This window comes from Chrysochloris asiatica, unplaced genomic scaffold (assembly GCF_000296735.1).
Source record: "Chrysochloris asiatica unplaced genomic scaffold, ChrAsi1.0 scaffold00064, whole genome shotgun sequence".
NCBI lineage: Eukaryota > Metazoa > Chordata > Mammalia > Afrosoricida > Chrysochloridae > Chrysochloris > Chrysochloris asiatica.
In genome coordinates, this window is record NW_006408582.1 from 7,597,512 (window position 1) to 7,603,969 (window position 6,458).

The following is a 6,458-nucleotide window of genomic DNA, read 5'->3' on the forward strand; positions in this document are numbered from 1 at the left end:
CTTGATTATTATATGTCTTGGTGATTGTCTTTTAGGGTCTATCCATCATGGGGTTCGTTGAGCTTCTTGAATGCTTATCTTTTCACTTTTCAGGATGTTTCAGGGAAATTTTCTTCCAGAAGCTCTTCAACTATCCCAAAGGAAATGTTATATATAGACACAAATACCAAGAGTTATTTCAAGGAATAGGCTCATGCACATCTAGGGATAGCAAATTTATAACCTGAAGAAGGTACAGCAGACTGGAAACCCAGGCAGGGGTTGGTGCTGTAGTCCTGAGGAACAATTTCTCCCTTTTCATGGAAGCCTCAGCTTTGCTTGTAAAGTCTTTCAGTTGACTGTGTTTCACAAACACCCACATTGTTGTTAAGTGCCACTGATTCAGTGCTAACTCACAGTGACCTTGTATAGAATTTTTGAGAAGCAGCTGGTGAGTTTGAACTGACAATTTTGTAGTTCAAGCTGATGTTGTAATTCAAACTGACCTTGCAGTCCAACACATTAACCTACAGCAGCACATGAGGACTCCTCACCCACATTAACAGAGGTTAATTTTTTCTTGTCTTTTCTTTTTTGATTTACTTAAACACAACTGATTGTAGACGTTAACCACATCTACAAAATGCCTTCACAGCAACACTTGGGTTAGTGTTTGGTTAAATAACTGCATACAATAACATAGCTGTATTGACATCTAAAATAACCACCATACTTTGTCATACTAACTAAAGAGCAGGGACAACTTCATTGGGTGCATCAAGGACCAGGTGCTTGGTTTAATGCTATGTTATCACCCTCTTGAAATTTTTGATAATTTTCCAACAAGATGTCCTGAATTATCATTTTGAATTGAGTCCTATAAGTGATCCAGCAGGTCCTGCTTAAGAGTTAGTGCCTTCATGGAAAGATACAGCAAAGTAGTAGAGGGGGTAAAAGATCAACTGACAAAAAGTCAGTTGGATTCCTTTCCACTAAAAAAAGAAAGCTCTAAAGAGAAAGTCAAGTAAACTATACGATTTACAATAGCTCCCATCCCCCAAAATGAAATACTTAGGAATACACAAAGAAAACTACAAAACACTACTACAAGGAACCAAAAGAGTCCTGTATAAATGGAAGCATACACCATACTCATGGGTAGGTAGACTTAACATTGTGGAAATGTCAACACTACCTAAAGCAATCTATATCTATAATACAATCCCAATCCAGATGCCAACGTCATTCTTTAAAGAGATGGAGAAATGAATCACCAATTTTATATGGAAAGTAAAAGACCCCAGATAAGCAAAGTCTTACTAAATAAGGAAAGAAAAGTAGGAAGCCTCTCACTTTCCAATTTGAAAATACACTACACAGCTACAGTAGTCAGTCTAGTACAGGTACAATGAAAGGCACATAGATTAACGGAACAGAATTAAGAACCCAGAAGTAAATCCATCCACGTATGATCAACTGAGCTTTGACAAATGGCCAAAGCATCAAATGGGGAAAAGATAGTCTCTTTGACATATGGTGTTGATAAAACTGGAAATCCATTTGTAGAAAAATGAAACAAGACCCATATTCCACACCATATGCAAAAACAAGCTCAAGATCAGATCAAAGACCTAAATGTAAAACCTATAAGTACAAAGATCATCAAATGAAAAAATAGGGGTAAGTTTAGGTTGCAGATACATGGCAAAAATACACTATCAAACTTAACTGAAAACATATAAACAGTAGAAGACAAGATAGATGACTGAGACCTCCTAAAAATTAGATACTTATGTGCAATAAAAAATTTTACCAAACATTAAAAAGAGAATCCACAGACTGGGAAATGAAATTTTTGCAATGATGTATCAGACAAGGGAATAATCTCTAAAACTGATAGAAAACTTCAACACTTCAGCAAGAAAAAGAGAAATTATATAATTTTTAAAAGGGCAGAGGATATAAACAGACACTTCACCAAAGACAACATGTAAGTGGCCAACAAACATATGAAGACATTCTCCAACTAAGTTGTTACTGTTGCTGTTGTTGTTAGGTGGTATCAAGTCAGCTCAACTCAGGGCGACCCTACGCACAACAGAATGAAACACGACCTTCTCCTGACCCATCTTCACAATTATTATTATGCTTGAACCCATTGCTGCTGCCACTGTGCCAATCAATCTCCTTGGCAGTTTTTCTCTTTTTTGCTGACCCTCCACTTTAGCAAGCATGATGCCCTTTGCCAGGTCCTGGTCCCTCCTGATAACATGTCCAAAGTGTATGAGAGACAAAGTCTCACCATTCTGGTTTCTAAGGGACATTCTGGCTGTACTTTTTCCAGATTTGTTAGTTCTTCTGGAAATCCATGGTACTTTTTTTTTTTAAAGTTTTCATTGTGAAATGAGTGAAAGTTTACAGGGAAGATCACCAGTTTTACATTCAATAAATCATATACTTTGTTTCATTACAATGATTATAATCCCCTCCATGTACCATCAGTTAACAATATTTCTCTCTATTCATTTTAGCTCTTTTTCATCTCTAACACCATAACTCTTTTACAGCAATTCTTTTACAGTCTTCCTTATTCATTGTCTACCTGTTATCTATTGTTGTTGTTACTGTTAAGTGCTGTCAAGTCAGGTTCCAACCCACAGTGGTCCTGTATAGGGTTTCCAAGGAGCAGCTGGTGAGCTTGAACTGCCAACCTTGCAGTTCAAGCCAACTTCGCAATTAAGCACATTAACCCACAGTGCCATACCAGGACTATTAAGAGAGATCTATTATTTATTGTTGTTTTGGTAAGTGGTGTTGAGTTGGTTTCCACCCATAGCAACTCTGTATAGGGTTTCCAAGGAGCAGCTGGTGAGCTTGAACCGCCGACCTTGCAATTCAAATGGCTTTGCAGTCTGGAGCATTAACCCACAGCGCCACACCAGGAGATACAAATCAGAACAAGATATCATCTCACCCCAGCATTAATAGGTCAAAATAACAAATGCTGATGAGGGTGTGAACTGCACTTCTGGCGGGACTTTAAAATGGTGCAGCAACTGTGAAAAACAGAATGGTACTTCCTCAACAACAACAACAGTTAGAAACAGGTATACCGTATGACCCAGCAGTCCCTCTGTTTGATCTATATCCTAGAAAAATAACAACCATGGCACAAATAGATGTATGAACATCCATGTTCACCACAGCAATATTCACAATAATGAAATGATGGAGATGACCTAAATGCCCACCCATACAAGAATGGATAAACAAACTTTGGTATGTACATGCAATGGAATACTACACAAAGTTGAAGAAGAATGAGAAATCTGTGAGACTCTTCTTAATATATGCATGAACCTGGAGGGCGTTACGCTGAGTGAAATTAGCCATAAGAGCAAATATTATATGAGACCAATATTATAAAAAATCATGAAAAGTTTTCACACTAAAATAAACATTCTTTTATGGTTACCAGGAGTGGGAGGGCAGGAGTAATTTCCTGTGTTAACTTGGGTAATTGTGTGAAGGCAGGGAAAGACATTGGGAGGAGTGCAAGTGTTAAAGAAAATAGAGGCAAATACTGTCACATACACAATCCTGCAATAACAGTGATCTGCTGATAGCTACATGGACAGATACATAGACTGAATGGGTGTCGGAGGGAGAGTGGGAGTATACCAACACATGTGTAAAGGTTTGACAGAGGATCTTTGCACATTATTTGTATTTTGGTATTTACCTTTGCTGCAAACATATCCATGAATGTGATGGAGCATGCAAATGACAAAATTATGTAAACTTGTTGTTGTTGTTATTAGGTGCCATCGAGTTGGTAGCAACTCATAGCAACCCTATGTATAACAGAACAAAACATTGCCCAATCCTGGGCCAACCTCACAATTGTTGTCACGCTTGAGCCCATTGATGCTGTCACTTTTGCCAATCCATGCCACTGAGGGTCTTCCTCTTTATCTCTGACACTCCACCTTACCAAACATGATATCCTTCTCCAGCGACTGGTCTCAACTGACAATATGTCCGAAGTATGAGAGACGAAGTTTAGCCGTGCTTGCTTCCAAGGAGCACTCTGGCTACACTTCTTCCAATACAGATCTGTTTGGTTTTTGGGCAGCCCATGGTACTTTCAATATTTCCTTCCAGTACCATAACTCAATAGCATCAATTCTTCTACAGTCTTCCTTACTCATTATCCAGCTTTCACATGCATATGAGGGTATTGAAAACACCAAGTAAACTTCTTCTTGTTGTTAAATACCGTGGAGTCAGTTCCGACTCATAGTGACCCTGAACAGGGTTTCCGAGGCTGCTAGTATCTACGGGAGCAGGAAGCCTTATCTTTCTCCTGCAGAACAGCTGGTAGTTTCAAACTGCCAACCTTGAGGTTAGCAGTCCAATTCGTAACCACTACGCTATCTTGAGCGAATGAGTTTCTGGGCCTGGGGCATCAGGACCATAGTCTCAGGGGACACTATGGTCAATTGGCATAACATAGTCCACAATGTTCTACATCTTACTTTGGTGAATAGTAACTAGGATCTTTAAAAGCTCTTGAGCCACCATCTAAGGTACAACTATTTGTCTCTTCCTGCCCATTAGGAGTGATGAAAATTGAAGACTCTTGGAACCAGTCCAATGGACTAAGGAACCACATGAACATCAGTCTCCACAACTCAAAGACCAGAAGAACTAGATGATGCCCACCTACCACTACTAACTACTCTGAAAGGGATCACATTAGAAGGTCCTGGATAGAGTTGGAGAAAATGTGGAACAAAACTCAAAATTATAAAAACAAAACCAAAACAAACTAGGATTACTGGTCAGATAGAGACTGTTGGAATCAGGTCTATGACCCTTGGCCATGCTTCAGGTCTGGAATTGAACTCACCCCACAGTTCAATTTTCAGCCAAGCAATATATATAGGTGTATCGGGGGATAGGGACAGATGACAACACTGGTGAAGTGTGCACACCTGGAATGGTTGTGACCGGGGACACAGTGTTGTCTAAGTACAAAGTTCAAAAAGGTGGGGAGAATAGGAGAGATGAAACAAGAAACACTGGAAAGGATGTTGGATGGAGGGATTGTAATCAAGATGAAAATAAATGTTCGTTTATTGAATGTAAAACTGATGATCAACTGGCATAACATAGTTCACAAAGACAATGTTCTACATTCTACTTTGGTGAGTAGAGTTTGAGGTCTTAAAAGCTTGTAAGTGGCTATCTAAGGTACAACTATTGGTCTCTTTCAATATGGAGAAAAGAAGAGTGAATAAAACCAAAGATACAAGGAAACAATTAGATTATTTTCAGCTAAACAATAGAAAGGTTTGTAAGGTGAACAATAACATCAGGGAAATATACACTTCTCAGAATTATCAGCCATTTCACATCAAAAAGGTAGCATTTACCCAAGTTCAGAGAGGTTAGGAAAGAAGGAGGAATGGAACTGGGAAACACAGAAGTAGGATAAATGATGGTATACTGTGGGGATTACAATCAATGACATGGAAAAAAAAATGTATATGTACATATACATGAACTGTTAAATTCAAAATTGCTTCACTTTGTAAACCTTAACCCAATTCACAATAAAAAAACTAAAAAAACCCCCAAAACACTAATCAAGAGTTACCTTGGAGAAAAACAGGAGGAGATAGAGTGAACCATTCTAGGTTTTTATTAAAAAAGATTTGGAGATTGGAGAAGGATGGATTAACTAATTGGTGGAGAACAGAGCATTTCTAGGTACGTGAAACATGGTGGATACATGACCTATTTTTCTCAAGGCCCCTTAGACTGTACAACACAGAGTGAACACTAACATGAACTATGAACTTTAGCTAATTGCCATGTAGCAATGTTGCTTCATCAATTGTAACAAACATAAGATGTTACTAATAGGAAGAACTGTGTGCAGAGGGAAAGGATATGTGGGAACTTTGTACTTTCTGTGTAATTTTGTCAACTTAAAACTTCTAAGAATTAAAGTTGTTATTGTTTGCTAGTAGCTTTGTAACAGAAATACAAGTAGGCAGCATTAATGAACAGAAATTTATTTTCTCACAGTTAAAAAGTTAGAAGTTTGATTTCAAGGCCTTGGTTTTAGGATCAGGCAGCCTGGGGGAAAGTCCTCGTCTCAGCTTCTCAAGCCTTCTCTGCATCCCTTGCTTTGTTGATGGTTTCAACGTGGCATTTATCTTTCTCTCATTTAGGCTTCCTTGCTTAAATACCTCATCTGCTCCGTTTTATAACTCAAAATGATTCCATTTAAGATGCATGCTATACTGACATAATCTCATTAATATAACACAGGAAATCCTATTACCAAATGGAATCACATCTACAGGTATAGGGATTAGAACTGCTACGTATTTTGAGGTGTGGAGGGATGAAGAAAGACACAATTCAATTCATAACAGAAGTGCTGGGGTTTTTTTGCTGTTTTTTTT